We start from the raw sequence: 25,674 nt of genomic DNA, 5'->3' as shown, positions 1-25,674 counted from the left end.
AAATCTCATAGGAAATCAAAGATTATCGGGAATCAAAAGCAATGAGATGATAGCAAAGCGACTACTTACATATCGTTTGTTGTTTTCTTACCTAAAGTTCAGGAGATTTTTGATTGCCATTTCATGAATACCAGAAGCATGTTTTCTCTTTCATAGAAGCAATGAGGGAAGTCATTTCTTCTTTCTGTTCATTCTTTAAATATGTTATAAGAGTGTTTGTTTACTGTCTTTTCATTTTGTTTGTTGAATACAAATCAAGAATCAAGTGATATTTCCTCAAAAACAAAATATATCGTAAAAGGCATCAGCGTCATTGAAGGCTGTTGAAGATCTCAGTACCCCTTTATTTTCTTTAATGAATCCGTAAATCTGACTTTTCCTTTCATGAACACGATAGATACCATGTTACAATCACTAAAGCAGTATACAAACAATCTATAAACAGTATACAATTCAAGAAGATCTTTTTTGACGCTGTGTAGTTACAAATATATATCTAAATATTAATCTTACCTCAGAATTTTAAAAATTCTCTGTTATTTTTATTGAGACAATGATTTTACCTACATTATCAATGTCTTCACCATTCACCGCTACAACAAAAGCAGTACCCGTAGTTATATGAATATCAGTGTTCGAGGTCAACATTCCCTGAAAGCACTTGAGAATGAAACTTTTGACTCCACATTTTCCTATAAAAATTTAATATCATCCCTCATTTGATCGTTGAAAATAACTCCATGAGTGACATTTGAGGAAAAGTTCACGTGATCTGCATATTTCTTATTAACTGGATTTTCCAACTAATCATTAAAAATGAGCAAATGAATTTAATCTGCCTTTCAAGATAAAATATCTATAAATCATCATCATCATCATCAGATTCCTGACATTTATCCTCAAGCGGTGTAGGATACAATTGTACTACATGAAAAATTTACATCATTACTAACTTCCTATCTACAATTTTCCTCCAAATCAGTCTGTTAAATATCAAGACTCCAATATTATCAGGTCTTATATTTCTGTCCTCTAAGGCACTTTTTACTGTATCGATCCACCTATATCTTGGTCATCCTCTGGGTATTTTTCCTGCCAACTTGGCAGAGAACACTTGTTTTGCTAATCTTTCCTCTCTTTTACTTCTAACCCAGCTCTCAGATCCATAAGTTAACACTGTCTTGTATACAGCTAATTTAGTGTTTCACTAATTTCTCTCTTATTTCATATAGATTTATTCAGTTCACTTCCTACCATACGAGCTTTGTTAATCATGTTGTCTATTTCCATAATTAATTTACCATCTTCACTAAAAATTGTGCCTAAGTAGCTGAAATGTTTTGTTTGTTCAATAGCTTCTCCATTCACGACGCAGTTGATATTTTCAATGCTTCTGCCTATTTTCATTGTCTTTGTCTTGTTATTGCTGACCTTCATACCATACCTATTACAACAGTTATTCAATTTACTCAGGGAAACTTGCAGACTTGTAGCGGATTTATTTAGAAGTATAACATCATCGGCATAAAGCAAAGAGCTGACATTAACATCTCCAATTGTGATATCAGATTTAATAACATTTCCCTTCATAATTGATCCATACAGATAATGAAAAACAGAGGGGATAATGTACACACTTGTCTCACACCAGATTTAACATTAAATCATCTTCCTGTACATCCTTCAATTCTAACTGCTGACCTACAACTCAAATAAAGAATAAGTAAGTATTGTTTGATATAATGCCCCACTGACACCATATAACTGCAGCGTATTGAATAGCTTCTCTCTTGGCACCTTGTCATATACTTTTTCCAGATCTATAAAACTTAAATACAGATCTTTGTTAGATTCCCATATTTTCTCAACTATTTGTCGTAAAGTGAAAATCTGATCCAGAAAGCCTCTTCTATTTGGTCTGAATCCAGCTTGTTCTTCATCAAGCTTCTCTTCCACAATCCTTCTCAACTATTTCTCAACTATACTGGCATAAATCTTCCCAAGAACACTCCATTAAGAAATACCTCTGAAATTCTCACATTCAGTTTTAATTTCCCCTTTTTATATACGGGTACTATGAGAGATCTACTCCAATCATCTGGAATTCGTCCCTCTGTCCAGGCCCTTTGAACTATGCAGCGCAGTCACTATAAGACTTTTATACCTCCATACTTGAGCATTTGAATATCATCTACTCCAGCTGGCTTTCCACATTTCAAACTTTTGATGGCTTTTTCTACTTTAGTATGGATATGTATTCCTGATTCCATGCCTGATCAGTGTTTTTTATCAATGTACTGTCATCACTGCTAGTTTCATTTAGCAATTTTTCAAAGTAGGTAATTACTCTATACTTCAAGTATATCTTTTTCTGCAGTTTGCATATTACCTTTATCATCTCTAATTCCTTTTAAACACTCTTTCCTCCATTTCTGCGCTTCGTCAACAATCTCCAGAATATCTTGCCACCTTCTTGATATTTATTTTCTTTGTTCTTTCCAAAGTCTTCCCATGTCTTTTGTTTAGCAATTTTTACACAATGTTTAGCTTTCTTACATTTGTCTCTGTATTCTCTAAAAGCACAAGCCGACTTACTTGCCAGGAACTTTTGATATGCTTTCTTCTTTTCCTTCACTGGAGTTGCGATTTTTCTATCCTTGCAGACAACCTCACCACATCCCTCTCTAGCTGAATCAATCAATGTTTTCTTCAGTTTTTTCAGAGACTGCCACTGCATCTCCAAGGTTTGATTCGTGTTCTGAAATTCTTTCATTTTTTTGAATAATGTTTGTATATTTCAGTCAACAGTTCACATCTGAGAGCTGATCAACTTTTATTCTCTTTAAAACTTTCTTATAAGTTCTTTTTTTCAATATGAAATTCAATTTTATCCTGCTCAAGACTAAATGGTGATTTCCAATTTCAAATTCTTTGTACACGCTGGTGTCCTGCACCAGAGAGAAAACATCACTATCAACAATAATATAGTCAATGAGACTTTTCTTATTCTTTACATCTTCTCTCCATGTGAATTTGTGCACATTTTATGTTGGAACATGGCGTTAGTAATAATCATCCCATGTCCTGAGCAGAAATCCAACAAGTATTTGCCATTATTATTAGCTTTGCTCTTTTTTCCAAATTTTTCCAAAATATTTTTGTATGTCTGACAATCATTTCCTACTCTAAGTAGGAAATGCTTCATATCAGCGTAATTTCTGTAAATCACGCTGATAATTAACATACAACTTTACATGTATGCATATGACATCCACCGCCTCTGACAAGAGACTTGTTAGAAGGAAGCATTTTCGACTTCCTCACTAAAAACATGTCACACAGTTTGACATTATTAGTTATTGGATTCGTGTCTATCATTGCATCGAATAAATGCACGAGGAACGGCTAGTGAAATTAATTAACGCCTTACATTTCGTAAGTAGTTATGTAGCAACGTAAAGCTTTGTAATTCTACTTCACTTCTACCGCAAAAGAAATACTTTGGTAAGTATAAAGCTAATGCATTTGTATTATTGAACTATGTATCTTGATCACGATGTTTATTGAACTTAAATGGAGATCAAAAAGAAGCGTGTATATCACTGTACGCATTTAAACCGCAGTCGCTTTTCGCTTTCATAGTGAAGCCAATCGGTCTGTCTGTCTGAATGTTCTGATTTCTTTTACGATTCCAGGATGCATATGCTGTCAATTGATGAAAGTAATATTTTGAAGTAAGGAGGAAAACTAAACGAAAGAAATGTGATGTTTCATGTGCATCATGAAAAAACTATTATGAAAGAGAGAAATTGGCAGAAAGCAGGTACTCGTGGCTAGCAGCACTTCGACCTGATTTGTGCCCATTTCTCTCTTGCAGAGTGTTGCAGATTATTATATTCCTCTGCTTTCAATGACTAAGTTGAAAATGATAGAGAGAGATCTAGAAGAAGCATGTATGTCATTGGGCCCATCTAAACAGCAGTCGCTTATCGTTTTCATAGGCAGGCCGATCTGCTGGTAAGATTCCACTGAAGAACACGAATCCTTGTTAGATCCTTCATTGACTGTCTGTCTGAATGTTCTGACTTCTTTTACCAAGATGCATATGCTGTCAATTTATAACAGTAATATTTTGAAGAAACGGGGAAAAATAAAAGAAAAAAATGTGATGAGTAATGTTTCGTGTGCTTCATGAGAAAAGTATTATGAATGAGAAAATGGCAGAAAGCAGGTACTCGTGGCTAGCATCACTTCCACCTGATTAATGCCCATTCCTCTGTCGCAGAGTGCTGCAGATTAATTATATTCCTCTTTTTTCATATATTCGAGGCGTTAAGTTGAAATGAATGAATAAAAGTGAGGTGAGGGGGGAGGGCAATGGAGATGTGTGAGAAGCGTCTGTGTGTGTGTGTGTCATCCGACCGAACTGAGCAGCAGTAGCCTTTCATTTTTATAGGCAAATTGATCTGCTAGTAAGACTCCATTGAAAAACACAAATATCTATTAGATCCTCAACAGTCTCTTTCTGTATGTTCGGAAAGAATGAAAGAATAAAAAAAAGAAGTCTAAAGATTCCTGTACGGTGTGCGTAATAGAAAATGAGTCTGAAAAAATAATAGAAAGAAATGACAGAAAATTATATAACCGTGGATAGCTACACTTCTGTGAGATAGAATTAACGATTAGATGAATTATTCGAGAAATTATGAAAATCAAAAACAAGAATAACTGTTCGAGATCGCAAAGTAGATCATGTTAGAAAGAGCAAGGGATGCATATTAGAAACATGCATCTTTCGAGTCATCTGACCAACAGAGACAACGGATCGAAAAATATTTTGTAAATTTGCTTCTGTCATAGGGGAAAGACAGTGGTTTAATGTAGTTATTGGACTGAAATGGTTCAAACGTTAATGTTCTTCGTAATAACGAGTGTTAATCAATACAGAACTCCATATTGGATTAAGTTCCTATGAGAGGAAAGTGAAGGTTGCCTATGAATGGGATGGTATTCCATTCTGAACCGAAAGCCAAGAAACCTCTCGTGCTAATTAAACACCATTGGAGGAAGTAAGTTTCGAAAATAAATAAATAAATACAAATGTGCGTGTTTTAGAAGATAACAGGGAAAAAGAGAAGTTTGGTTCAAAGAGGGAAATAACATGTTGAAATTCGTAGGTAAAGTATTACACTTTTTAGATTCTTATAAAATACCTAAGTATTTAAATCAAAAAAAAGAGAGAAAATAGGGAAAGAAAGTGAGATGTCATTTATCTCGTATACTTCCCGAATGCTTCGTTCCGAATGTTCCTTCAGTTGGGGGTAACTATTTCCTTGAGGATTTCGTGATGGCGATCTTTCTGATGACATCCATGGGCTATTTGAGAAAAAAAAAATATTCTTCAATGAGGGGACATACAAGTTGGAGATAAACGCGATTAAATAGATTTTTGAATTCTTATAATGCACTGAGATCTGATTAGGCAGATATCACAAATAAATCTGACGGTCCTTTTAAGAAAGCGATATTTTTGCTGTTGTCGTGCGAATCACACAACAACCACAACATAATTTGTATCACAACGTCCGTATCACAATTTTGTCGTATTTAATTTCTGTTATTAAATTAACTTTGGTATAAAAATCTTACAGAAATAAGTCGTAAGTATTTAATAATTCTTTAATATATTATTTTATTATATTTCATAAATCAAAATCACAGTTTCAATAATTATGTAAACAATTTTAGGGAAAAAAAACATTTACTGAAAAAATATTGCTTTTGTAACTAAACATTACACATTTTAAAATTTAAATTAAAATAGTAGAATAGGAATATTTTAGATATCTTCAGGTAGTGATAAGATAATAATTAAAGATATTCCTATCAACTTATTGCATTCGATAAAAGAAATCAAATACATGAGAATACTACACTATAAGGAAAAAATTATGTTTCGATACTTTATATAAATTCGAGATAAGAAATAATTTAAATAAAATCGTAACGAATTCTATTCACATTAAATAAACTATAAATATTAAGAATTATATTTAAAAATTATAAATTTATTCCTATATATAAAACACATCTATTTTTAAATATAGAAAATTCATATAAATAATTAATCAAAAAGACGTTTGAGGTGTCAACATGAATTTTACCTTGTTTTTATTTAATAAGATAAGGATGCTCCACATGCATGAGATTGTGTTTTCAACTATTGTAAAGTATCTATATTCTGTAGTATCTATAATACGATTACTTTTCGTAAAGTTATTTACGAAAAGTAATCGTATTATAGAACACATTCGGTGTTAATCAGATATACGATCATCTAACATTCTCATTTGCAAAAAATCAAACGATTGTTTATCGTATTAAATAATGACTAAAATAATATTTCTAACCAAAGCATATTACAGTATATAAAATATATTGGTATAATTTTTAATTCGCAAAGAATAATTACAATTATTTTAATCTTTTCAACAAGAATGTGCATAATAATGTTCGCCTTGCTAATTGCACATCATTGAGAATTATGGTTAATTTTCATGCAATCAGAAGAGTTGGATTAGTTCCGATTAAATCATTAATTCAAGTAAACTTCATTATCATTAAAAGATGTAAAGAAAACTCTTTAAAATGAAGTAAATAATTTTACCGTACCTGCAAGGTTAGTTGTAGAAGTATTTTCTGAGGGACATCCTAAACTGTAATTCCTAATGGTCGTAATGATGGCATTTAACATTGAATCCGTTGACACAATTGATGCGATTTGCTATCGCATTAATTGTTGCAACACGAATAACAATCTCACTGTTGCGTTTTCAGTGTTGAATGTTAATTTGATTTTGCGAATCTCCGACAAACTTTTGTTAGTCAACATCATTATTGTTTATTAAGCAAACGTTTGATTATTTGTTGTTGTTGTTAAAGGCAATAAAATTACTAAATTTCAAGAGTAGGAATAACATAAATTCAATGGTTATTTTTTAAAGAATCTGATTAAGGTGTCTTAATCTGCAGTGTCTGATCTTAGCTCTGTGCGTGTGTGTGTGTGCCCGCGTGCACGTTGTTATTTCAAATAGCTGGCTGTGTTATTACAAACTGTAGCGTAGAATTGTCGGAACGTCGGAGGGTTAAGAAAATAGGGAACTCGTCTCATGCCAAGCTTATCAATTATCAAGCCACACTCTCAATAATTGTTGTAAAACTGTTCTTCCACACCTGGTGATGAAAATAAACCACTAATTAAAAAGAATTTCTTCTCCTATCTACAGACCAAACAGTAGTTATCTCGCACTTTAACTAACACAACATGGAGAACTCCCATCATGCAGGAATATTTGAAAATATTTTCAGGTTGTAGATTATTTATTCATATTGCTTGTACCCACATGTGAAGTAGGCAAAGCCAACTCGTGGAAAAGGTGGATCAAGTGTGAGGCTGTAAATTATAACGCTCTTTAGCTATGGGAAACGTTGATTCAAATATTAGTTTCCTTATCGGCACATCACTTTGATAGAACTACATATAAAATGTTACATATAAAGTCATTCGTATATACTAAATATTATTTAATTTAATCATTTCAAAACTATCAAACAATTTTTACTTCACATTCCATATAAATCAGTATGGAATGCGAAGAAGAAAACCCCGATGCAAATAATATATTTCGAATAGCATTCTATGAAATAAGACTCGACGTGTTTATTATTTTAAGAAAGCTTTGAATATTCAAATCGATTTCCATCCTCGTTAAATTATATCACTGTGTTTTATTTTATGTGCATGAATCGATAAGAAATATTAATGTCAACAGGGGAAAACATTTCGACACAATTATCGGCAATGCTATTTTCTCATCGTGTCATCCTAATCATCGCGAGTTCGATGTTATTCATCTTATTATTATTCATAAAACAAATACTCCCTTTTCAGTATGTTACATGAGACATTGTGCTCCTATATATATAGTCTGAACAATACACTGATTGTTAGGTGAGTCATAATTTATATCATGGAACTTCTAGCAGTTTGTAATGCATAAAACATACTAAATTTTAGAATCCGAAAGGATGCATGTAATATTCGAAATTAAGAATGTTTCTATTTCATTTTTAATTAGAAAGTTAGACTATCCTAACAAAGAAAGTGATTTGATCTTCTAATTTCTACTCTCTCACGGAAACAAAAAGAAAATTCAAAGAAACATCATTATTTCATATTATTTTCTTAGATCCATGCTGAAGAAATGTTCATCTCTCTCTCTCTCTCTCTCTCTCTCTTACTTAATAAGTCCCAAGGTTTCTCTAAACATTAATTTGGTGTTACATTCAACACCAATGATATCAGCTTGAATTAATTTTATAATTCGTCTGGTGTGGATATGGACTGGAATGAAGTCAATTTTATATCCCTCAATAGCAACCAGAGTCTAAGTAGGAAATACAATGTACTATGAAACGTTGTATTATTTTAATATTATTCCTTTATTTATTTTATTTATTAATCCAGTTATTTTTTCTAACGACATTCGACATTCTGTATATATACGAGGGAGGTCTGAAAAGTTCTCGGCATAACAATGAAAAAACGAATTTATAATTTCAACAAGTTCAAAATTATTTTTATTTTTCCACATAATCTCCCTTAAGACTAATATATTTATTCCAGCAATGCTCCAGCGTCATTATCCCGTCCCTGTAATGGTTCTCAGTAAGATCTGCAAAATACCCCTCTATAGCTGCAATCACCTCTTGAGTCGAAGAAAAACGCTCACAAGCGATGAGCAGTTTTAGTTTTGGGAAGAGATAGAAGTCAGAGGGGGCCAAATCTGGTGAATAGGGTGGATGTTCCAACAATTCATAGTGCAGATCCCTTAATTTTCCCAATGCCAAAACACTTTTGTGAGTAGGTGCATTGTTCTGATGAAAGATGATTTTTTCTTCCGCAAACCGGGTCTTTTCTCACGAATGTTTTCGTCTAGTCTGGATAAAAGATCGGAATAATATTCCCCGGTTATTATTCTACCGTTTTCAAGATAATTAATGAAAATGCCTTTAGCATCCCAAAAGATCGATGACAAGACCTTTCCTACTGATGGAACTGACTTTGTCTTCTTTGGCGCTGAACAACCGGCTTCTGTCCATTGTTTTGACTGCTGTTTGGATTGTGGTGTGTAGTGGTAAATCCAAGTCTCATCCATAGTAATAAATCGATGCACAAAATCACTTTTATTGTTGTTAAAACGCTCCAAGCACTGTTCAGAGATTTTCATGTGAGTGCGTTTTTGATCAGCGCGGCACCCATCTTGCGCAAAGCTTTTTCATTTGCAATTCGTCATGCAAAATATATCCTACACGTTCTTTTGAAATGCCTGTAGTCTCAGCAATTTCACACACTTCGATACGCCGGTCATCCTATATCATATCGTGTACTTTTTCAATGATTTCTGGTGTTGTTACACTTTTTGCACGTGGATCATCTTCAATGCTGGTACGGCGACGTTTAAACTCTGCAGCCCATTTCTTAATTGTCGAAAACGAAGGAGAAGAGTGCTCATAAACTTTTATGAACTTCGAATTAATTTCTTTTGGCGTTAAATCTTTTACAAAGAATTTTATACCCCCACGATACTAAATTTTACCATTTCAAGGGTTACAGTCAACACTTTTGCTTCAGATAGCTGTATAAAACTATTTGATTGAATAACCTGCAATTTTACATGGATGCTTATGACAGATGTACAAACTTAGAAAGAAAACATTTTGCCGATATTGTTGCCATCTATGGTCTAAGCCGAGAACTTTTCAGACCACCCTCGTATGTACAAATTAAATGACCAGAAGCCGAGAGATCAAACTTTAAACACTATTTTAAATAAATAAACCGCACAACTAGTTTCGTCCTCTTAGAAGACTTCATCGGGTGCATAACATGAGAGCGATACCAACAAACTTTGCGAGAGACAATGTATACATTAAAACGCTAACGTTTTAACGCTATCATTTGAAGGATTTCTGTGTATCTATGTTTCTCTCATGTTTTCACCCGATGAAGTCTTCCAAGAAGACAAAACTAGTTGTGCGGTTTATTTATTTAAAATAGTGTTTCAATTTTTATCTCTCGGCTTTTAGTCATTTAATCAGTTTCAAAAAATAAAAAATAAATACAAATAAGTAAATATATATCTGTTTAAAATTATTAACTCACTTAAACACCGAGAAAAAAATACAAGAGATTTAATAAGGTTTCACTACTAGTTTCATCAGAAATGCCGACTTCGTCAGGTGAAGACAGTACCATCGAGAATCCCACATCTTAAAAATATATTGTACTTTTTGACAAAACATAGTTTAGAACCAGTAGTAGTTGTTTTTGATAGTTAATATTTGGTCATTTTAACTAAATATGATACATTATATTGGATTTTTTATTGGACCATGATTTGATAAACATGTATACATAATCGTCGACAAGTTTCGCCAGCTAGGATCTGTCTGGCTGCTTCAAGACGAGAAAGGTTATACTAACATGAAATGCTAAAACAAAAGAATACAGTAACAACCTAATGGTTATCCACAAAATATAATTCAAAAGATCCTCTATAGAAACAACTCCCAACAATAACCTTTAGTGACACAGTACGCATCGTCCATCGTCATACCTTATGAATGCTCAGTCTACATCACAATAGCAAGAATCATGAAGCCTTTTAACATCAGGGTTGCTTTTAAACCTATTTTAACTACACGGCACATGTTAAGATCTCCTAAGGACAGCATCGCTTTCTACAATAAGCAGAAGTTTACAGCATACCATGTTCATGTGGACTGACTTGCATAGGCTAAACTTCACGAAGCCTAGAAATCCGAAAGAAAGAACATGTCGGAGATGTCAATAATAACAGAAAAGACACCTCAGGATTAGCACATCATTTCTCAATTTCAAACCATTCATAAAATGGGACAAAAGCTCCATGCCATACATTGAAGAAGATTTCAGATGTAGAATCTTTAAAGAAGCTGCAGTGGTACTCCGGAACAGGAGACAACCTCAAGAGAAACCAAGGCATAATATTAAAAGACATTTGGAAAAAACTTAATAAATTCATTATGTTTAGCAGAACTCAATTACGCGAAAAATTATAAAACCGATTTAATAACAATGACTAAGTGTCCACGCTTTATGCTCTTAATGTCACGCGTGCTCTTCGATTTGTTTAACTGATTTTAGGTCGTTACTGCATTCTTTTGTTTTAGCATTTCATGTTAGTATAACCTTTCTCGTCTTGAAGAAGCCAGACAGACCCTAGCTGGCGAAACTTGTCAACGATTATGTATATATGTTTATCAAATCATAGTCCAATAAAAAAATCCACTATAATGTATCATATTAAGTAGTAGTTGTGTTTGAAATTGAGTCCGAGCGTTAGTTCTGGCGTGAAGCACTATGTGTGTGAATGATATCATGAGTGCACCAAAACTGGATTACTGCGCTATGTGAATCGGACAGGCTGTAACTGGGATTGCTGTTTATATGGGCAGGGTCGAGATTTATTTCTTTGGATTCCAAGATCTTGGAATTTCAGTTATTAGAGTTCAAGTCCTACTCGATTTTTTCCTCCCCGTTTGCTGTTTTCCTATTATTCGTTTCTTTCGTTGTCAGTTCGAGAAAATACTAGTATCTTTTTAGTAGATCATTTGAATCACCTTCCTACTTATTGGAGGCCTGAAGTGGCTTGTAAAACTTCCATGCTTGATCTAAAGAGCAAGATTTCCGGATTATGCCAAAAATAAATAAAATACAAAAATATAACTATATAAAATTAAGAAAATAAAGAAAAAATCCTTAGCTTACCCTTTAATGTACTGTAGGATTGCAATCGTTCGTCTGTAGGAGTCACATACAATAAATGAATAAACAAAATTTAAAAAAAAACACTTAATCTCGACAATTTTGCTTAACATCTGCACAAACGATTTGCCCTCTCTTTAACAGGAACGCGTCTAGAACCACATGTTTCCCTCACAGAGAAAATCGGCAGGAAATAAAAACAATTCCTCTTCCATTTCACCCAACAGCGAATATGCGAACAAAGATGCCGTGAGGTCATAATGAAAACAATAAAAATTCTCTTTCTCGCAAAAAAACAAATACAAAATGCAATTTTCAACATACAACAGTTAGTGAAATAATAATTCTCGGATTACTTGTGACGTTACAATAGCAGAGGAGAGGAGCTAGTAGTATAAATAAGAGAGAGGGTACAGAGGTGGAAGTAATTCATTTCTGTGACAGCAGTGATGAGAATAAAGAGATCAGATTACGCTTTTAGATTTGTCTAGGTCTGGATGGCTTGAAGAGGTAAAGACACGGTGCTGGTCACTGGTAAGAGCAATGGGGGAGATCACTGAGATTATTCCAAGGGGCTCTGCTTTGTTCGTAGCATTGTTGCAGCCCATATCTGGCTGATATCGATTCATGTTCAGTCATTAATCGATAGATATTACACAGTAATATCTGTCGAATTCTATGTATTAATATACATAAAATAATTCAAAAGATATTTTCGCAGTGACGTTGGTGAGTAAGAAGCCTGGATCGCATCGTATTCATGGAGAGTTAATATTAACTAACCAGATGAAAGATTTACGCAGTTTGTTTCCATTTCCAGTTTTCAATCCAGGTTAAGGATGGAAAATTATTGGGATTTTATGCTACAAAATATACAGTTTAGATTTATTACGAAATTGAGATTACTTATTGATGTCTCACTTTAGTTGCTATAGTAATCTAACTCAACACACAAGGGATGTGTCTGGCATATGCTGAAGACGCCAACTCAAATTAATGATGAAGATTCTAGAGGGGAGAGAGAGAGCGAGAGAGAGAAAGAGAGAGAGAAAGAGAGAGAGAGAGAGAGAGAGAGTCATCCCCAATTGCATGTATGGGATGGGAAGACTTTGTTAGAATAGCATTAGTCAACTGACATTAATGGTATTAAATGAAGTGTTTTAACCCAGTTCTTTTTGAGTAACCAATTTATTTATTATAATTATTAAATTTACTTATAGTAATAATTATATATTATTACTAAATATAAAATAAGAGTTCATGTGATTCATTTAATTCCAGTTCAAATAATATGATTCGTTTAATGATTAATAAGTTAGTCAAGAAATGCAGTCTTTTTTTTTTACTAAAATCGGGCCCGAAAGAACAGAAAAATGGTCTTCACGCCAACACTGAGGAATTTCAAGTTCTATTAATGAAGACGTCCGAATAAAACATCGGCGGGAAAATATCCCAACACAATCTGTGACTGTGCAGTTTATACAGTCCGATGAGTGATCGAAATGACTCTCATTTCAAGGATGAAAGGAAACTTGTGTGAGTTTATTGTGAAGATTTTGGATGTTGGATGGCAGTTGCACGTGTTCGACGGATTTAGTACAGAGTTGACGAATTATTGATTTCATTTTAATTTACCATAGAAACGTTTACAGAACATACGTGTATTACAGATCCCAGTACTCTCAGAAAGCTCTTAGGTGATTGCACCAAACATGAGAGCAGTGTTCAAATAGCTGGACGAGTTTGTGATTTATATAAGTTACTATATTCGGAAGTGAAGTAATACTTTGAGGCAAGACAAATCCTAGTTTTTTGGAAGATGAGGAGGAAACATTGTGGCGTGTTTATGCCAGGAGAAGTTTAATGTCATGTTGATTCCAGAAAGAGAAATATCATCTTGTTTAGAGATTTGAGTGTTGTCAAGGATCATACTTGAAGTAAACGGTTCTAAAGTATTGAAATAAGGCAAAATCTCAGCGTTAGTTAAATACTGAGATGATAAGGAACCATCCACCATCACCATACATAGCGTGCGCCCAGTCAGAAAGCTGGTAAGGTAGGGACCAATGAAATGGTTTGTCGAGAGAGTGAGATTGACGAATCCGTCAGTTCCTCTAACACTCCACGTCGAGGTCGTGTTAGGATATCGAATTCCTTGTCAATGCAAGGGGAATGTCTGAACCCCGTGGGAAGATGTTAAGTCTGTAACTGGAACAGCATGCGCCCGACGAGGAGGAAGAGGCGGGGGTGCGTTGCTGCATTGCGGGGATGGTCACGGTGAGGCGAGGGTAGGAGAGACACCCGTGCTCAGGGACACGACACTTGCTCGTGGATCTGAGTTCCAGGCGATCTCTGCGACGAATATCTGTCGAATCTTCCAGGACTTCGGTCGGGAATGGTTCGGGTAGATTTCTTCGTGGATGTCGCTGACCAAGCAGCCAACTACGGTGGGGAAGCATTTCACACATCGATGGGGACTTCTGGTAGTGGACGGGATTATAATCAAATGATGTCACGGTACATACTGTATGCAGCATGTGCCAGAGAATCAGTTGTTATATGCCACTACCTACTATAGTGAGGAGAAGATTTATTGTATATCATATAATGATCTTGAAAATATAATACCAACAATGAAGCTTAGAGATAATAGCGCCACCTGTGTGCCTGTCTTTATCGGATGTCATTTGTAATTAGTGATAGTCTTCGTTCAGCTATCTCTGATTGGCTTACCAGTGGAGATTGAACTGTTCCTTCCTTGCCTAATCATATAGGGAATAAAAGGCATTTGAGTATTTTTATTCTAATTTTTTAAATAAAAAATTTAATTAGCTTAAGATAATATCATATGTTGGCAAATCGAAGCATTTTAATTTAATTTTTAATTGTTATATAATTGCATGCATATATTATGTTATGTGTCTGCACGGTAAGCCTAGTGGCTTTGCGCTTCACAGCCATATGCCTGGGGAAGGAGTGTCTTAGGTTCGATTCCCGTCGGTGACGTGAGGAGCTGAACAGCAGGGTTTTTTCTTCCAGCTTATCTGGGGTTTTTCATCCTCCAAGCAGGAAAACCGGCCCCGTGAACACACACAGGGTACAGTCATCGGATATAGTATGGCAAGGAAGGCAACAACCTTGCTCGGAAGGCAGCGGCCTTGCCATAGTTATTTTCCTGGAGGGTGGCGTATATAGCTGCTCCTAAATAGCCGAAAGGCTATAACCACAACATTATATTACATATCAAAATTTTAATTGAATTATTTATATTAATTTTAAATGTATAAAAATTATATTAACGTGAATTGCTTCTCTTTCTTGAGTGAAATCTCTTACTGGATATTTGACACAACCTTTAGTAAGATTTCTCTTTCACACACCTCATATTTTCGATTGTTGTGAGCATCATCAGATTCTTCATTTTAAATGTTAAGCAACGTGATTGAACTTCATGTGAAGATTTATGCTACTGACCCATGGTATCGGATTATCAAAAAAAAATAATAATTTAATTCAAATTTTTAAAAAAGAATTTGATTAAAAATTTTAATCAAATTCTTTCCTACAGGTTCAATGTTTCGGTGGTTTCAACGTGAAAATAACATATATGTTGAGTAAAATAGGTAAAAATAAATAACTCCATTTGAGAGCATGAGACATTCGGCTTGAAAAACTATTGAAATTAAAAGAAAACGTTTGTATGAGAGTTCAAATGATAAATTGTGATTATCTTAATAAGATGCTAACGAGAATGGAAAGTAAAGCGATGATCATTTTTGTTTTAGTAAAACTAAAACAAATCCGATTTTAGTAAAAAAAAAAAAAAGACTGCATTTCTTGATTAACTTATTAATCATTAAACGAATCATATTATTTGAACTGGAAGTAGATGAATCACATGAAAAAATAAATCGTGAAACTGCCACCCAACACCTCTTCTTCACAGTACATCTCGAAACACACACACGTTTCTTCCTTCCAGATCTCTCCCAGAAGTCCTCGATAATTGAGAGAGAAAGAGAGAGAGTATGAGAGTATGACTGATATGGACAAGCTATTTTCTGAAATCCTTCAATTCTTATGCTATTCATGCTGCTTATTAGAATGGCAGAGAAAGTATCAGAGAAAAAACGTAAATGCTTTTAAATATGTCAAGACGTACTATTACCACCTCCAGTGGGTAAATAAGTCTGTCGTTTGATACAAGAAGAGAATAGCAGTTATATTTGGCCACAGGCAGGCATTTTTAAAATGATTATATTGCACAGATTTTCATTTTGAGAAGAATATTGCGTGGCTCCACTTCAACAAAATTTTTGAGCGACAGAACATAATCTTTCGAATCCCTTGATTAACAGGGGATATTTTAGGCCCTCACAGGATATTGGGTTGCATTGGGTAGTCGGAAGTCGGATGTCCGATCATGATATATGCTTATGCCGGGTAAACATCCGTGTAAGATTGTTAGTAATTATACCGAGACAACCAAGACCTGTAAAACAAACAGAAAACAATATTTTTCTATTTGTTTTATGGGAGAAAAAAACCTGTTGTACGCGTGGACATTTCCCACCACTCCTTCACATAATATATTGAAGTCATTGGGTCACAAGGTAACTCATTTAATTTGTTATTGAGTAAAAAAAAGTCAATAACAAATTAAATGTCGAAACTTAAAAAGAGAAAAGTTAAATACTTTAAAACGTTGACCTGCTTCACATCACGTTGGAAAATGAATGTTGAATGTCGAAGTTGCTCAGTGGTTATGCAGAGCAGATGCAGCTCACTTAATCTAATTATTAAACACTCGTTTCAATTTATCTCATACTAGTGATGAAGCTCATATAATGTAGATGAGAAATTTGACACCCTAAAACTCTACAGATGTCCTTCTGGTCCTTAAACTAGAAAGCTAAACTAGTTCAGAACACCTTTTACTTAATTTGGTACACCGTTCTGCACTTCACACACACACGCACACACACACACTACAATTCACTTCAAGTCACTGAAAGATCTTCTGCAGTAACCAAGGCAAATGATACTTCCTACAATAAGCTGCTATCTGTGAACTGATCAATGAATTAATGAAAGTCATGTACAAACATTGTAATTGGCCTACACGAGTGGGCCAGTCTGTAAGTGAGGAATCGCATTAGTAAAAATGGTCAAAAACTATAATTATAGAACAATAGTAAGCGTGACCTTCCACATTACACTAATTAGACATTGAAAAATCCACCCACTGGTTTATTATTCAGGGTTTTTCCTCAACCGACTTCATTCTCTTAAAGCTCATAGAAAATGTTCTATGAGCTTTACGAGAATTCTTCCTCAATCCACAGTTGACGAATGATGACTTCAAGAAGACATTTGGTTTTAAAATAGCCTTAGTCATCATCGAAGATCATCAACAGCGGGATTCCTGGAAAGAAGAAAATCTGTAAAATAAGAATAACACACATATTCAGCTGTTTTCTGTGTTGAAAATATATCCCCCCACGCCTCACTTCCAAAGGAGAAAATGTTTATGGGAGTCAGTGACTTCTCTCGTTTATAACCTAAAATTAACTTTGGCAAAATTTTAAAAACGTTTTCTTAAATTTCTTCTAGATTTGCAGGAATCTGCAGCTGAGGTTAATATTTGTATGAAAATATGTGAATCTGTTATAATAAATCAAGTTCTTTTACTTAGTTTAATAATTCACTAAATGTGTTTATTTATAAAAATATAGTATTATACTGTACTCCAGTAAAAGATACCACAGCACACATTTTATCCATAAAAATATCATTTAGATGCAATAACTGGCAGATTTGAAATTCTCCAGTCAACAGGAGTTATAGGAAATGTCATCATTACGTGGTAGAATTCTTTTCAAATTGACCAATTAAGTTAATGAACAAACTATACAGTTCACTTCGTTTTTTTTTTCTTTTTTCTTTTATTTTGACTATGATAAATCTGTCTATCAATAGACAAAAATGCATTTTTTAATTTATTTTAAAGAAATGTACGCAATATTAGTGAAGTTTTGTAAAGTATTCCTTCAAGATTACCTCAAATAATGGCATGCATAAATGATGTATATATAAGTATTTATGATATTCGATGACGATAAAATTCGCAATCTCTGCTAATAATGTAAATATTCGTATGATATTTAATTCTGTTCTCTAGGTTACTTAACCCTACTTTTAATGTAGTCTGAACATTGAAAAGAAATGGATTGCCACAAAGGAAAAGCGCCCATCGAAAGCCACAGAAATCGAAATAGTTCACTCCACATTTAGTTTCCGCAATATAAGATTTATAAAAGATTGTGATTATCTGCTAAGCTTCCTTGTTATCAATAGTCTCTTTAATTTATGTCGAACCACGTACGCATGAAAAACTTTGTCGCCTGGGGCGTTCCCTGAGTTTTCCGCCCCTCTCAATACATACCAAAAATACTACAAAAAGTCAAAACGACGGGAAATAAATTAAAACAGTATGTTTATTTTTGAAGTGAAACATTAATTGCAACGTTATAAAATGTTATTTTTCTTGCTTTTCTGTTAGCAAAATCGTCGATGACATTGGCAAAGTCTATTTCATAATAATGTAGGTAATTCTTAATCAATTTTATTTGGAAAACTCCTCTCACAACTAGCAACACTTACAGCAATTGTGAGGAAAATTCGCAGTAGTATTACAATACAGTATTTGGAACTGAGTTTTCGAGACTGTATTTTAGAATAAACTGCAAAACTTCAAAAAGATTCAACCCGGGTCGGACCGCCCCGGGCGACACTAGGTTTCAATCCGAAAACTGACATTCGAGTAACTGAAAAGTTTTTCAGTACTCAAAATGCGTTTCCATGACAACAAATCCCATCACTAAAGCACATTAATAATACTAAACGGAAAACCGATTCTCTCCTTTAATTTTTTAAATAAATGTAATGTTTTATTATATAATAATGAACTTCTATTTGAAACAATCATGATATCATTTAGTATTTCTCTATAGTAATAATGCTTTGTGAGGATTCTTCCAGGAGAGGGCGCTGGTTGCACTTTTTGTGGTGTGATGTGAAAAATGGAATCACAATGCAGGCTTTTAGGCTGGTGATATCTCATTATTACGACTTCTGGCGAAAACTTTATGGGCTTAACAGTTTCAATTTTACTGGTGAATTTTTATGGATAAATATGATTCTCTCTCTCTCTCTCTCTCTCTCTCTCTCTTTCTCTCTCTCTCTCTTTCTACCTTATTGATAAAGAAGTGTTCCACAATTTTGAAGATGAAAGCAGCAACTCTTGTTTTCAAAGAAATATTACTGTCATCCTTATTAAGTTCGTTCTTTTTTATCACAACTTTCTATTAAGCCGTTTGATAATTTAATCTATGGACCTGCGCTTTTATTAACATGTCCCCCATTCGCTTATCGGAAATACAGAAAGTTTTAAATGTTCGCTCTTTTATAATGAATTACTTCTTTTTTTGTGGTGAAATGAATTTGAAGAATTGTCTTTCCTATTTGATGAGCATCACAAAAGATTGATTACTTTTGGTTATTCTTTTATTCTTTCTCAATCCATGAAACATTTTCACATTTCATTTTCATATTCCCGATTCTTGTTCTGTAAAAAGACAATTTTCATCTTGAACTTCTTTAAAAAGACTTGATCTGCATCAGTTGCACATTTCCTAAGAATATTTTCATTTTGCTGTCCTTTCTCCTCGGAGTGTTTCAATCCACAGTTTTTACAGAAAATATAAACACACCCTTTTATTTTCTACTTTTGTTTTCTCCTTGTTTTTTGACTAAAGAAAGCAGTCAACTTTTGGTCTGAAATTGAATCAGAGACAGTTTTAAATTTCAAAACTTAAGTAAATGAAATTAAACATTTACTTGAATAATAATGCAGAATTTTGAAACACGACTTTCAAAAACGTTTTTCTCTTCAAAACCATCGAAATTTCTGAGAGAACGATTTTTAATATTTATGTTTGATTCCCTTCCTCTAATGTACAGTTGTATTAGACGTACGACGGAACAATAAAAAATGTAATTTGTTGTTTTATTAAATATAGAAAGTTAAGAACGCACAGGCTTTTCATATTGTTTTTCCTCCAAGCTTCTTAAACGCATTTAAGAAAATTCTCTTCGTTTTCCCTGCAACCAAGTAAACACCCCTTCATCATCGTGTTGAGAAAAGCATTTATGTAGAAGACCAAAACGATAAAAATCACTTGAAAAGTGTCGGGACTATACGGAGAGCGAGGAGGAGGAGGACTTATAGGCTTAACTCATTCAACCGGATCAAATGTTTCTTTAACCATTTCAACGCTGTATCGGCTGAATGCGGTTTAGCATTATCGTGATGTTTTATATCATTATAATGAAAAAATACCTGGTCATGGAAAGCACTCTTGTATGTTTTTCACAAATAGCATATTCCAGTTTGTCTTCAGAAACTTTGAATGCATTGCTACACTTTTGTTGAACTTATACATTTTTCATTTTTCAACATACCTACTAACATACGTCTCTAAGTTTCAAAGAATTGATCCTCCTCCTCCTCCTCCCAAAACCATTCTCGGTACAAGGACAAAACGGGATTGACAAATAAATTTCTCTTCAACTTGTTTTCATTAAAACTGTTATAAACCAACCCTTTCTCTTTTAAAAACTCATTCATAGCGCTTTTCAACTTCAATTTTAATCTAAAATTGTTCACTTGTATCCTGAAATGTTATTTCTCTTACTTTTGCAGCAATTGTTAGTATAAGTTGTTTCAGGAATGAGAATGGAATGCTTACATACGAATTGTATATTGTCCCTTAATACTTCTTTGTATTAAGGACAATATGAAGTTAATTTGAACACTAATTCTCAAAGGATTATACTATATTTCGGTAGACTTGCAGTTTTAATATTAAATCTTGTCTGGTGTAAACATTGAAACACAGATCAGCCCGTTGCTGATTACTAAATTTAAAACTGACGTGTACATGCATGCGTGTGTCTGTGTGTTCCGAAAGAAGTGAGGTTCAGTGAAGATTTTATTGTTACATACGATGAAGATACAGCGTGAGGAGATGTTTCTGTTTTGTATTATTTCTTCTAAGATAACCAGGGCATTTGCTTCCTATTCTGCGTTGAATAGCGAGAATCCAGCAGAAATTTTACTTTTTTTTTAATCGTGTTTGTTTTAGAATTCTCATGTAAGGGATATGAGATCTGAAAAGTAAGGATTGTGTGTGAAGCAACAATCTTGCCAGAAATTCCCATTTGGAAAAAAAAAACATTAATGTACTAGTCGTGCTATGTTCTTTTTGTCGCACATCTTTTTATAGAGATGACAAAACATCTGAACAGAAACTTCAGTTACACATTTGAAGGTGAACATCTCCACCAGTCATCGTCAACAGACATCATTCTATTTTTATCCTGGAAAATGAATCAAATGTTTGATTTCATTTCTTGAATGTTTTTCATTTAAAAAGAAAACTAACACGTGTAAGATATTTGGCAGTTTTTTTCTCATGTAGAACTTGATAGGCCCGCGTTATTCTAGATGTCTATTATTCTAGACATGTTGTGGTCACCTCTCATATATTCAATGAACGAGTTATATTGTAAGCATGAATTCCACAGGAGTATTTGGAGCAGCATACGCGTAGTCACAACCAAAATGTTTCCTTAAAGAATGTGCATTACACTTAAAACTCAGAAATCATTCATAACGGTTGAGAAAGAAGATCATTCTCCTGTCAGGTTTTCATGCTTCATTGCATTTCCCAGCTGTTTTCTCCGTTAGCGTAGTAGCGTGGATTTCTTTCAATAAGAGAATGTGCAAATATGACGCATTAGTACTTCCACGCGTGAATTTCATGATTACAATTACGAATGGTTTTCAGCAAATTGCATAATTGTATCAATGATCATCCTCAGGTTACTTCACCGTTTTCATTAACATTTCTTTATAATCTTTTTCAGTGTTTTCTCTCATTATTGCATGTTATGCAATGAGGAATGTGATATGAATGGAATTTTATTGCAAATACGTTATAGCAAATTATTAATTTTAATCAACTGACCGTTTATCGAGCTGCGCTAGTTAGTGATAGTGTTGGAACGGAATTCTTCCTCCTGCAAAACAAAGTGGCTGGAGAACACACGTAACACATAAATTCACCTCCTATCATCAAATTCTATAAAACTATAAACGCCATATTATTTAAAAAATATATTAGCATTTCATATTAAAATTTTTATTTATTAAACTATAACACCTCCGCTAAAGGTGAGTTAGCCAGTCTCATACAGAGGTAGAGGGTTTTCCCCCCGAAACTCGGGTTTTTTTCCCTTTAAAACCGGTGAACACACGCATCTACAGACATAGGACACTCCTGGAATAAGGAGTAACCGACCTATTCCGTGGGAATTTCAGTTTCGAATGCTTGCACGGTGAAGTATGGGTGTACGCGTGAGCGTGAATCAGGATCAGGAGAATTTATTAAAACTGATAATTTTATAAGAAAACATTCTGCAATACTTAAATATCCCAAAAATAAATATAACTTTTTTTTTTTTTTTAATTTTACTAAGAATTGCTTAAATTTACAAGACACCTTTTATGTTTTTAAAATTTATTATAAAAATTCATTGTTAGATGTGGATAGCGGTAATTATATAATTAGAATTATACTGGATCTTTATCGTAGGACTAAAAAATTTCTATTAGCAAACGTTTCAATCCTTTTTTGAATGACAGACGTATTTATTTAGCACAAACGTATTAAAGTGTTTATCCTTTCAGATATTTCTTCTTGATTAAAAATAAAAACAAAAAAGCCCTTCCTGTTGAAACTTAACATTGATTTAAATAGACGTCTGTTAGAGTATAAAACCCATCGTTCCTTGCTAAATTAAATTTCCATTACACAGCAAGGAAGATTTCAATGCAACGAAGGAGTTTCCTTTGGTTCCGGTGCCAATCTGTAAAATGCGTGTCTCGAAGCACTCAAACCATTTCTGCTGACACGCAATCAGTACTCTGATTAAAGAAACACTTAGGGAGTTAAAAGTTAAAAAACAAAATACGTTTGGACCACACCAAGAGAATTTAATGACTTCAGGGTGACCCTGAATGAGGTAATGTTGGGAAATTCTGTTCATAATCAGTATATTTTTCTCCTTTCTAATCCATTCCTACAGAGGTTTATTTACCCCCCCCCATGTCATAAATACATCACCTATATATCATTCGAATTTACGTCTGTAATAAATTGAGAAACGAACATACATTCCATATGCCAAAAACCAGGCTCACCTAAGGATTACATCTCTGCAGGTGCATTTAAAAACAACAGATAAGGTAACGGTAAGAAGGGGAAAACCTATTCAAACGCGGACATTTTTTTATTTTGATGTAAAGTCCGATACTCTAATATATTCTAAATAATGAAAAGAAATTTTTACTTTTAGTCTGACTGAGGAAATCAAATGTTTCTATCAATGATGACTTGTACGTGATTATTTTTCTTTTGGTAGATACAACGCATATTGATTTTTTCCTGGCTACTTTTTCTTTTCATTTACTACACGTTCCAGTCTCTGATTAATTCATTTTATTAATATGACACGGTCTCTACTAAGGGTCAAGTATAAAAGAACACTTGTTATTTAAATACAAGTGTACTTCGTCAAACTGTTTTATCTCGGTGACAATTTCTTTTTTTTTCTCTTTTCCAAATAGTGGAATGCTAATTAGGCTAGCTACTAGTTGTAGATGTGCTAGTTGCTCCAAAAAAAAAAGGTTGAATCCTCATTCCTGTAAATTTGCTTTAGTAATATAGAAGAACATCTACGCATCAAAGTTCTTCATACAGCGCCACACATCTCTCTGGCTGCTGCTAAATCATGGCTCAAAAATCCTTGGTCTACACTTTGACATCACCACTGTGCATATTACTGTGGAGTGCATTTAAAAAATTTCTGTGGAGTGCATTTAAATAATTTGTTTATTTTTAGCATCCTTTTGCTGTAGTGTATAGGTAAATCTTGCGACAGTCGCCACTTTCGTACACGATTGTGGCATGAGAATAACACACCACTATTACTGTCTACAGATTTTCATTCGTGCATCAGCCGGTCTAGTTGGCAGAAGTGTCTCCACTCTCCAACAGACAGGATGTAAATTCAAATCATAGGTATGGGTGAGGACCGAGTGGAGTGGCGTGATGGATGGATGGAAGAGGTTTATTTGTGTCCCTAAAACATACTTTGTGATACTTCAACAACTAAGAAATGGGATCGCAGTCCGAATGTTTAGAATGCTATCTTTAATTTCAAATTGGTTAAAAAAAACGTTATCAATACTTGTCTGTTAGCGAAACTATGTGTAATCTGGACGGAAGCCGAATTCAAGTATGCTTTATGGTGATAAAATGCCTGTATTCTCTACACCAGCTAAATGCATACAAACGATGAAAAGAACAAAAAAAACGTTTTTTGAGCTTTTCACCAGAAGCTGCATTAACTATTAGATGGAAGTAGAAGGATTCTTCCAACATCATTGATGAGTTTTCTTGCTAAATTTCGTCCTACAACGAGTAGTCTTAGTAACGCAATAGCATATATTATTTTATTTCTATCTCATAACTTTGTGATAAATTTATTTGCCTTTACTTTGAGTGGAAAAGGATTTCGATGTACCTAAACTACAATTAGCTTACTCGCCAAGCATACCTTTAGCAGCTTAAAAAAAGTCTGTCATTTTAATGCAAGACTGTGGTCTACGAGCGATCGATTTAATTTGTAATTCATCAAAAGAAGGATGATTGGAGAATTAAAGTATACACACATTTGCTAAGTATGCTAATCGTGGTCGATAAAGGATTTCTCATTTCTATTTCCATACGTAGTTTCAAGAAATCGTTAACTCAGTTAGCTCAAGGGCAACTTTTAATCTTTATTTTCCTTTAGTAAATCTTTTCCTGTTTTATTATGATTTAGTATAGTATTAATATTATAATGTTTATAAATGAACTAAGATATATAAAAATATTAAATAATTATTTGAAAAACAAGAAAGAACTAACGGTAGACACGTTTTGTTTTATAAACAAACTAAAAAAAAAAACGTCAAGTACTACAAAATCCAAGGACTAACATAGCAAATGCCCTCTAGCAGTGAAATTAATTAAACTTTCTTATTTCCATCTGTTTTCACTGTGGGTTTGGAATTACACATTTCTATAATTAGAATAACTTGTCTTTTTTTTGTTACTCTTCACTTGTTATTATAAATTTCCACGAATTACAAAAACAAAACAAAAAGAGTTTAATTTAGTTATGCATATTCATGTTATTCTTAGCAGCTCAAATTACTTGTGGTGTGAAGGAAAACGAGTTCATAATGAGAATGACGAAACGCAACACTCCCTTTTGTCTTTTTCAACAAAACAAACAAACCGAGAGAGAGAGAGACGAAGACGTCTTAGTAAACAGAATTTGCCAGGCGAGGCGTGCCTTTTGCCTGTAGCGTTTAACGAAAGGGCATGCGGCACATTTGATGACGAAGCCCTTTCAGAACAATCCAAGGGAGGGAGGGTGATGACCAAAGTGGGTTGCTAAACATTTCTGTCATTAACCCACAACATGCACTGTGAGTAGTCGGAAATAGAGGGGTGGGGAGAAACAATGTTTGCACTTAAACAGGAAAATCTAAGTTTTTGAAGAGCCGTATTTCATCCAACTTCCGTGCATCCGTCGACGACGCACGATCCGTTAATAGCTTTCGGTGTTCA

This window comes from Typopeltis vanoorti, chromosome 5, assembly GCF_054136105.1.
Source record: "Typopeltis vanoorti isolate ZY-2024b chromosome 5, IOZ_Tvanoo_1.0, whole genome shotgun sequence".
NCBI classification, from domain to species: Eukaryota; Metazoa; Arthropoda; class Arachnida; order Uropygi; family Thelyphonidae; genus Typopeltis; species Typopeltis vanoorti.
This window is presented reverse-complemented; position numbering follows the sequence as displayed.